The 10,581-nt window shown below is 37.8% G+C and overlaps 1 protein-coding gene across 3 annotated transcripts in view; it reads left to right on the top strand.

Moving 5' to 3' along the window:
* The first annotated feature begins 534 nt into the window (after positions 1–534).
* Positions 535–10,581, top strand: part of RIMBP2 (RIMS binding protein 2) — a 63,725-nt gene continuing 53,678 nt past the window's right edge. Inside the window, exons 1-2 of one of the 3 annotated variants that reach the window (XM_054173299.1) lie at positions 535–625; positions 5,965–6,087. The gene's annotated coding sequence lies outside the window, so the exon portion shown is untranslated. Of the gene's footprint in view, positions 626–5,964; positions 6,088–10,581 lie in introns of those variants that run through there. The other 2 variants (XM_054173297.1, XM_054173298.1) reach the window with 2 other exon arrangements.

The following is a 10,581-nucleotide window of genomic DNA, read 5'->3' as shown; positions in this document are numbered from 1 at the left end:
TGTATATATGCAGATATTGTAAATAGTTACTCATTAGAAGTTAAGCCAAATATGTGACTATGAAAATGGGTACATGAATATACATTCCAGGTTTGGACTTTTGACATCAAAATGCATTCTAAAGACATAAGTTTGATAGCATTACTTCTTTTTTTTATTATTATTCTGGGAGCCAGATCTCTCTCTTCCCAGCTCTGTGTGAGGCAGCCAGGTTTTCACTCTTTCTTACATCCACAGGGAGATATTTATTGTCATTTTTATAGACACGAGGCCTGTGAAGTGAGGCCATCTCTTGTTACTCGCACATCCTTAACCAGATGATCAACTGAAAACATACGGGTTTACGATGGAGCCAACTGGAATTGCATACTAATCTGCAGCTTCTGCACCTTCAGTGCCTCTGGCTCTGTGCCTGATATTACTCTTAATAGTTTGTTAATACCAAATAATGCAAAAACATTGCTTCCTTAAGCACTTAATAGGATGTACTGTAATAGAGACAAATGGTCTATAACAGCCTTTACTTCTGTTTCAGGGAAATGAACTGAAGGATGCTGTGCAAGAAAAGAATTGCCTGAGCCTTCAGTATGCAAATGTGTCCCACAAAGCACTGCAACATGACCAGGTAACATCATGGGCACAGCTCTCAGACATTATTTGTTTACAGAAATCAGGCTGCAGAGTGGAAAAAAGTGGATTGTATGCATTTTATTTTTCTTTCCTCACTCGCTTGTTTCTACTTGAGAACATACAAAGGTTTATTTTGAGATCAATGAAAAAAAGCATCTTTTATGAGAAAATGTTACTTTCAAATGTAAATTTAAGACACTGATAGAGAGGTACATCACTCCTCTGATTCATGTTTATTTAGGAAGAGGTACATCACTCCTCTGATTCATGTTTATTTAGTACTGTAGATTGTATTGGGCTTTGGCAAGAAGACTATTTTTGTGATTTTTGATTAGACTTGGTTGAAAAATTATCTTCTTTTTCTGAAATAATTAGCATCCAGCAGATTTTTTTTTTCCCACTACCATTTTTCATTTTTACGTTTCTCAAGACAAATGTTTAAAAACCCTCTTGTCCAGCAGCAAATTTCCAAAACTCTCTTTAGCAGTTGTTATTCCCCCTGTGCATGGCACATGGCATAGTCTCAGCTATTCCAGGTCCCAATTCATAAAAGTATTTCAAAAGTTAGCATTTTTCTTCAGTTCTTTTTTGTGCCTTTTATGGGACAAAAATATCTTTCTGACTAGAGTGTGATTATGTCTATGGCAAATACTGCATGGCGTGACTAGCATGGGAGGAGAGGTTGATGTGGCTTACCTCACCATATATGCATTCAGTGGAAGAAACATCATGAACCAGCCACTTTACAGGGCTACATTTAGCTAAAAATAAAACTCCAATCTGGGATTTCTACAGGGCTTAAGTGAGTTGCTCGGCAACCTCATTCATATCTGAAGAGCTGTAACTCACATAGGCTCTGATGAAAGCCCATCCTCAAAGCCTGCAGAACAGTGGTAGCGACATGCTTTGATATCTCTGACGTGCATGGGTCGCAGAGTAGCCCACTGTTGAATTTCCAGACCAAAGGAGGTCTGAATAAGTCCCTGATGCAATGCAAAAGGCTAAGCATGTACTCTAGATTTTGTGTGTAGCACCTGGTTTTGAACCAGACTTGAAATTTCCTGTTGCTGAGGAACTTAAAGTGTTTTTTACATAAAAAGACAGTGTGATAATACTTTATGATAGGAGGAAGCCATGTGTATCACAGCATCACTTGATTTTATTCATCCATCTGTCTAGAATTTCTCCCTTTCCTAATGTTTTTCTCTTTATTGTTGTTTACATATTGCCTTTACTTCATGAGGCACATAAAGATAAAATCTCACTTAGGCAAGTTTATATTCTATCTGACATAGGAATAGCATGCAGCGTCAATGGAGTGAAGGCTCCATACCTTGGTGACACTAAAAACATTAGCCCTCTTACTATCAGAAAGTGAAGAACTATGCAGCTAACAATGATTTATTATAGGTAATGTTTGTCTCTTACTAGAATGCAGAGCTTGAAGTACACTGAAAAACCTAGTAAAAGCAGCTGAAGCTGTAAAGATAAAATGTCAACATTGCTGCATTAGACACTAAGTCAGTAATAAAATTACTTTCTACTATTGTAGTGTCAGAATTTGCCATACTATAGGTGTTTGTTTCTTCAAATATTCTTCAAATATAGGTGTTTGTTTCTTCAAATACTGTGAGAGGCATAATGCAACAATTCTGGATGCCTGTGTTACTAATTTAATACCACAGCCTCAGCAGGATCAAAGACTTACTTTAAGTGTACCCTCTCCCCTTTAACAATATAAACAATATGCAATCTTTGCAGAATACCCTGAATGTTAACAAACCTGGTGTTTTCCTTCTTGCATAAGCAGCCTTCTTAGGGAATGATTTGGGGTTTTCTGTTTGTTTGTGTTGTGTTTTGTTTGTTTGTTTGTTTTTACCACACACAATGAGATTGAGGACAGATTGTGCAGTTTAGATTCCATTTTGCTATTCAAAAAGTGTGAATCTGTATGACTTTGGATGTGGAGGCTGGAGCAGAATTATAAGAGAGTTAGGGCTCAGCCCTGAAGGGGAAAACCTGCCTAAAATAATTTATTATTTTTTCACCCTTGAGAGCTGGCCTGAAAAACAGGCCAACTTTATCCAAGCAATTGGGACTGTAGGAGTGTTTATGCATTCTGTTATGTAGCAGAGAGAAAACTCCTGCTCATTCTTGCATGATGTGTTTGCTGAATTTTTACTTCAGGAAGGAGGAGTTAGAAGACTGGATACCTTTAAATTCACAAATTAAAGCTAAGTGGTACATAACTTACATGATTGAGTTTGGGTGCTCTGCCTAAGAGAACCAAAGGTGTTTTCCTGGAGTGGAGTACTTGTGAAAAGATTTTGTGTCCTTAGCAGTGCTGTAACACTGGGCTCTGACTTGTTTTCCTGCTTACCTGAATATATATGGGTGAATGGCTTTATGTACAAAAGACCAGACATTACACATTCAGATTTTGTTTCAATATCTGAAATCATGTAATTTTCATGGTACTTTCTGTATAATGTGTTCTGAACAGTATTGGTAGCTTGAGAAATTGTCAAGTGTCTGAAGTCCAAAATTAAGGCAAATGATAGGTTATAAGACTGATGGAGCATTTCACCAATGAAATAAAATGCCAGCTTGTTTTGGTGGGCTGGTTTTCGATAACTAGTTTCTGTTTAAATGTTCAAGAAGTGAAAGATATTTTAGCACTATTCTGCCCTTCATTACTGACTCAAACGAGGATGCATTTAATAAGTGTGTAGGTATGGGACGAAAAATAAATTGGTTGATGCATTATACAGGGAAACATCACAGATCAAAATGTTCCCCATTTCTGTCATGAAATTAGAACTGCTTATGATGGCACTCTATCTAGGTCAACTGTTTTTGCCACTGGGAACATTGATGTTTTGATGTGCTCTCTGTGTAATTCAAATTCATGTATACCCCATATGTTCTTAAACAGCCTGCTTGGAGAGAGCATTAAATTCACATTTAAGAACAAATGTTGTCTAAGCAACAAAAAAACCCCACCACCAACAACAAAAAAGGCAAATGATAGACTCATCAAGTTTTATGCTGCCTTATGGATTGCATAAATGTGTACATCACAGCATTTTATGTGATACACAGTCTTCAGAGGAGAAAGTCCTGGCAAGAATGCCCTGGAGAAATACTAAAATTTCAGTTGTCACTGGAAGTAACAAGAGTAATTATTGGAAGGTGGTTGGTTTGGTTGTGTTCTTTCCAGTCTGCAAAATTAAAATATACACAGAACTTTGTTCAAAACTGATCTGTCAAAGGAGAAAGCACAGAAATTATTAGAACCATTTTTGTGATCCTAAAATTTAACTACTTTACGTATATGCTTTGAGATCCTAAAGGAAAGATCACAATATGTGTATAATAGCTACAGTTCTATCTTTCTTTGATTCATCTGTTTCCAAAATCACATTAGCAGCCCGATAGGTACCATGTGCTGTCATAGCTGCTTCGCTGCCCACAGGGAAAAGCACATGTGGTGACCAGTAAGTCTTGGAAAATTCTTTACAAAGGTAGTCAGTTGGTATCAGTGATTTTAGAGAGAGGGAAAACCTAAGCCTGAGGAAAACAACCTTTTCTTGAAAGTTGTTCAAAATACTGTACTTGATTCATCCTCAGTAAATTAACTGAGAATCATAAGCCATAACAAAATGGCATTGTTGATAGTGATACCTCATTGCTTCCTTTAGTTCACTTAGTTGTAAAGAAATGAGGGAAGAAGGAAAGAGAAATCCTTGCACAGAAAAAAAAGCTAAAAATTCTGAGATTGACAATAACTGCATCAGTTCTTGTGGAAAACATGATTTGTTCCCTTTTCCTTTTACTTTTTTTCCAGTCCACTGCACTCCAAAGAGCCCTCTTGCAAAGATGAATATGAGGGCTGGCTGCAGCCATTTAGAGTGTTTGGTCCATGGCAAAATTTGCAAGTTAACAAACTGAAGCCAGAAGGCAAATAGAAAGGCTGAATCTGTTTCCAAAACATCACTTTAGAAAATGGCCAGGAGATATCCATGTCAGAGATTGCTTAATGCTATTCATTCTTTAAAAACAAACAAACAAACAAGCCAAGCAACAACAAACACCAAACAAACAAAACCAAAACTACAAAACAAGCAAACAAACAAAAAAAATTGCACTTCCTCTAAGTGAAAGTAGAACAAAACATGAGCTGCACCAAGATCAACACACCTATGCCTTATCCCAATACTTTGGACTTTGCCTTTCCCTCGCCAGTAATCCTGCCAGCATTGTTTAAGCTTCTGTGCTCTGTTTCAGGTACCAAAGGAAAATAGATACACCTTGGAACTCTGCTCACTAAAAATATTATGGCTCTTTCTTTTGCTTTTTTACCCTCTCTCAGCATTGCAGGGAAGTGGAAATAGTTTGTCAATGTTATGTTGGGGTTTTTTTATGCCTAGGTGTTTATTGGTGGTGTGTTTTCTTTCTAAATGGAAAACTCCAGTTTCTGATATGATACAAACTGTACCAGCCCTGTTGTTATAGATAGTTCATGATATAAAGTGATAAAATGATCAAGCATAGGAAATCATATTTTCAACTTACCTGAACTGATGAAAGAACCTTTCCACAATAGGGTGAAATAGTTTAATAATGAAGTTTCTTATTTTCTGTGTGTGTTTATGAAGTAGCCACTATCGCTAATGACTCACAAAATGCTGTGTAAAAAGACATAGCCATATTGAAATGGATAAGCTAGCAGCAAGTAAATTACATGGGGAAAACAAATCCTACTTGATAAGTATCTGATCCTTTCAAAACCTTCTGTATGCAAATATATGAAGGGAGACCAAGGGTTTTGTTGCAGAAGAATATGTTTGAATTGTAGAGACACGCTGATTTCAAATGTTAGCACAGGCTGATCACATTTATTTTGATTTATTCTGAAATCCATTTACACTAGAGAACAGTGCTGGGAAATGTGCATTTGAGTTATATTCCCACAGATATGTTAGATGTCTTTCTCTTTACATAGCACACCTATCTCTGAAGCCTCTGAGATCCAGAAGAATTGGGAATTTTTTGGTTGTCATTTACTTTGTGTGTTATATAGTGATTTATTTCAATTTACATAACTTATGCATAACTGCAGTTTGACTGCCAAATTGCAGTCCTTGTCAAAAGAAAATGTTTCATCATATATGTATATGAGTTAGACACAATTTCCTCAATGAATATTCCCTTCCACTTTTTACCCTTCTCTCCTTTTTCAGTTTTAATATACAGAAATGTTTGTGACAGATACAGTATTCCCTTAATTAATGAGCTGTTTGGGCAATAATCACTCTCTCTTCCTACCTCCAGGTAAGATCAGACTATGACCATCTTAGAGAAACCCTTCTCAAAGTGACCAAAGAACGAGATTTGGCTGTAAAGAGAAAACACCAGCTCCAAGCCAAGCTGGAGAACTTAGAGCAGGTCCTAAAGGTATGTATACCATGAAGTCCAACAGTCCAGTACTTCTATTTCTTGTTTAATATTCCTGATGTTCATTTAGTGAGTCACAGATACCTAAGTGCATTGCAAACTAGAGGACTGAATGCCTCTATTATGATAAACCACATGGAATACAGTGGACCAAGTACCTACAAGGGATCTCAAATTATCAGAGAAGAGACATCTTTAGAGATCATTATCTGATATATTATAAATAATTGGATGTAGGCTTTCTCTATAGAGGTAAGTCAAGATGAGAAGTGACTATGCTGATGAAGGCAGTATGAACAACAGCCAAGATATTTTACCTTAAAGAGAGCTATGTCTGCCAGTCTAATGATGCAAAATGTTATTGTGGCTTTGTGAAACAAGCTATTCTGCTAGCTTGCATTGCTTGTGCAGAGTGTATCTCGTTGTCTGGACAGGGTTGCAAAACCTGCCTTGAAGAGGGTTAAGCAACTAAGATCATTAGGAAAAGTAATATAAAAGAAAGGCCTGGAGTTACAGCTGTTTGCTTTGCTGGAGAGAGAAAAAAAATTATAAACACTTGTTTGTAATTCAGACTGTTCGAAAAATGAAGGATAGAATGGAGCATTGGTCCAGTGCTGAAAACTTTTTGACAGACTGACAAAGAGCTCTTTACTTTTCTCCTCAAGCCCAAAGTTGTCCATTTTCAAACCACTGAAGTGTCTAGTAAAGGAGGGATGGATACCTTGAAAGCAGGAGGAGGTGGAAATGAAAATAAGGGGTCTGAGACTTTAAATTTGGAGCAGAACTTTTCTTTGCAGAATGCTTTAGTAATGGCAAGTGGCTTCAACCAATGCTTGCTGGGAGTACAATCACTTACTTAAAATTGGATTTGTTAATAATTTTGGCTTGCATCAGACCCACTGTAAAGGGGAAAATTAGTTTGGCTAATTAGCTGCATCAGAGTAGACCTGGACTTTTGAAGATTGTAGTGATGAAAATGGCTACCTGTTTGAATTTTGAGGAGAGGTTTTTTTTTTTAATGTTGTTACACTGGTAAATACATTGTTGAAACCACCTCTCCAGCTTTATTGAATATTGCTCAGGAGGTGAGGAGAAGATTTTTCAGCACAGATGGAAATAAAAGGTGGTTATAAGTTTACACCCCTCTTGCTGAGCCTCCAACAGACGGTAGAGTTATCAAAAGTAAGCTGGCTGCCCTGTGAACCAGCATATTCCAGGAGCTCTGAAAAACAAGAGCTGTTGAAATCATATGCTAGGCAATGCCACAGGCAGTAGACTGTGTTCTGTTGTGCAGTGAATTATCCATGTCCTGTTCCCACCTGACAACAGGTAGCACTGATGGAATAAATCTAGAGTCATATGCAAATATGAAATACATCCACTGGGAAAGGAAAAATAAACTGCTTAATTAAATGGAAGAGTGGTAGACTGTTATCTGTGTTTAAACTGATACAACTTTCCCCAGGAACAAGTAGAAAGTTTTTCTCTAGCTCTGGAAGATAATTTACTTTCTGTTATTTTCCTCTTTTCCTTTTGGGGAATACAAAACCTACAGTTCCACAGACCTTTATCACTAATTTCCTGTGTTACTGTGAGCCATGTGCTAATACCTATAGAAAACAGGAGCAACACCTAGAAGCTATTTCAACAGATACAGCTTGCCTGTGCTCTCTGTATAATGATTGTAGGATTCCAGCTTGATAACTGCAGAAATTCACTTTAAGTAGCACATAGTAGAAAGATAAGGGGGGAAAAAGCAACTAGAAAAGATATGAACTATGAATTCGTGGCTCATAAAACAGCTGAGGATTAAACTTTGCTCTAAGTAAATTAGAATTAATTCTGATTTCACCAAATCAAAATGCAAGTTATAATTGGCTGGGCTTCTATGCTGCTAAAACCCCCCAACTTGCACAAGCAATAAAACTCCTGTCATACCTTGTTCAGACACTGATTTGATTGAGTTTGTATATTTTTGAAGACAAAACTCTTCTAATGATGGACTGTGTTTTATTTTCTTAAAGCCAATTAAAGAATGTATTATCTTCTTTGGCCATACCAAACAGTGTTCATTTCTCCACCCTTTAATTAGCTTATCTACTGGGATTTGACTTAATGCTTCCTCCAAATTTCTTCTGCAGCAGAGCTCAATCTAGTTATTTAGCTTAACTTCTACTGCAATAATACTTCTAATAGATGTGGTAGAAGTCTTCCATAAATCTCACTGTTCTGCTTAAGAACTCCTTCAAATGTTGTCCTTCACTGATTCTGTGATCCTGGCTTTTCATATTCAGTAGTCCTCTGTCGTGAGCTGAAGCCATCTGAGCTGTTAGAGTACCTTGAACAGACTTGAAACCCTAAATTTCCTTTTTAGCACTAAACCATGCCCAAGCAGATGCAGTTCATTGTGTATTTCATGTGTATTAGCTTATGGTTGGGAGATTAGTAGTTTGAAAAAATGGTTTGCAGCTTTCCAGCCATTGGAAAAGTTTGAGGAGTATTTAGCCTAGTTTCTCTTTTGAGAACTTCAGGATGTATCAACTGAACAGAAAAAGGAAGATGAAGAACTGCTGAATTTGCTAACTTCTGAGAATCTTCACAGAGCCTCTCACATAGAACAGTTCTGATTTTCTGATGTGTTCAGCCAGTTTTTCCCATTCATTCCACTGTAATGGTGCTCACCCATCTGCAGGCACAGATGACAAGTCCTTTGATAAGAGTACTTGGGTGAAAATTAAATTTGCTCCCCATTCAGTATCATGTATGAGTTCTGTCTCATAAATGAGACTTTACTATTTGAAAGCCATTTGAGTTTGTTCTAGCATTAACCAGTTGCACATTTTAGAACTGTAGAAGTCACTGCTATAGGGAAGAATGAGTTTCTTTGTTTCATTTGCAGCTGTACTTAAAGCAGTGGAACCACTGAAGTGGTTGGTGACCACTTATTGTCAATCCTCCTGCTGTCCATGAGGAAGCTGGAAAAACAAGAGCTGTTTGAACAGATCCCTTAAGTGCTATTTCAGAAACAGTTTATACTGTACAGCTGTCTTGCTCTAAGGTTTGAGAGAAAACAGCTATGCATGATGTCCTCAGTCTGTCTTTCCTGCTGCATAGCAGGATTCTTGCCTTTGGTCTGAAAGATGCACTGACAAGGTTCCATATTCACCCTTTTCTTTGAAGGTTGCATCATTATTTGCCAATTATTTTAAAACAGGAAGTCCTTCCTGTGGTTTTTCCTATGTACTTTTAGATGTGGATTTGCTTTCGGGTATTAGAGTAACATTACTAGAACCTCTAGAAATGGTGCAAAAAGGGAAGTGCAGTTTTGCATTAACCTGCCTCACATTAAGAACAGCAACCAAATGGATCCACTGCCACCTCACAAACTATGGCAATATGACCATCGTGGAAATCAGTCCAGCAATCCAGATGCTCTTCTAGTGATCTCTGCAGTCCTCCTTCGCTGCCCTAACCTATTACACTGAGTCTTGGAAGAAGAAATGCCAGTAGCTGATGTGCTTATAGGAACCACAGAAGAGATCTGTAGACAGAACTGATCTTTGAGCAGAGTAGAAGAGAAATTGCTTCTGGTTTGGAGCACAAGCCCTGTGAGGAGAGGCTAAGGGAGCTGGGGTTGCTTAGCCTGGAGAAGAGGAGGCTCAGGGCAGACCACCTTGCTCTCTACAACTGCCTGAAGGGAGGTTGTAGCCAGGTGGGGACTGGTCTCTTCTCCAGGCAACCAGCACCAGAACAAGAGGACACAGTCTCAAGCTGTGCCAGGGGAGGTTTAGGCTGGATGTTAGGATGAAGTTCTTCATAGAAATAGTGATTGGCCGTTGGTATGGGCTGCCCAAGGAGGTGGTGGAGTCACCATCACTGGAGGTGTTTAGGAAGAGATTGGATGAGGTGCTTGGTGCCATGGTTTAGTTGATTGGATAGTGTTGGATGATAGGTTGGACTCGATGATCTCAAAGGTCTCTTCCAACCTTGTTAATTCTATTCTATTCTATTCTATTCTATTCTATTCTATTCTATTCTATTCTATGATTTCCTTATTGTGCTAGGGGAAGGACAGATACTGGGGTGAAGAGATCCTTGCTGCTTTGAATGCTAAGTGGAACATGACAATACTAGAATGACTGAGAGAGATTTTTAGGTTGACATGGATGACCAATGGTCTTTTCTAACACTAAAATCTGTGAATTGTAGGTCATCAAATACATGCTTTAGGAAATATAACTTAAAAGCTGATGAGGATCACAGCTCATGTATCAAACCCTGTTTCTTCATTACATTTTATAGATTCTGTGTATGGTCATGACATTAATTCATTAATCTCTGCAAAGGACTAAAAATTATTCTGTAGTACCTTTGTAAAAGCAATATGAAAAATATGCTATCCCAAATTTGGTACCAAATCTTCGGTGAGTGAAGTGAGGCCTTTGTTGTTTTTCTGATATTTAAAGATTTTAATTAAAGGTGTGGGAATGACTT

This window comes from Dryobates pubescens, chromosome 25, assembly GCF_014839835.1.
Source record: "Dryobates pubescens isolate bDryPub1 chromosome 25, bDryPub1.pri, whole genome shotgun sequence".
NCBI lineage: Eukaryota > Metazoa > Chordata > Aves > Piciformes > Picidae > Dryobates > Dryobates pubescens.
Note: the sequence above shows the minus strand (reverse complement) of the source record. Positions and strands in the feature narration are given on the sequence as shown.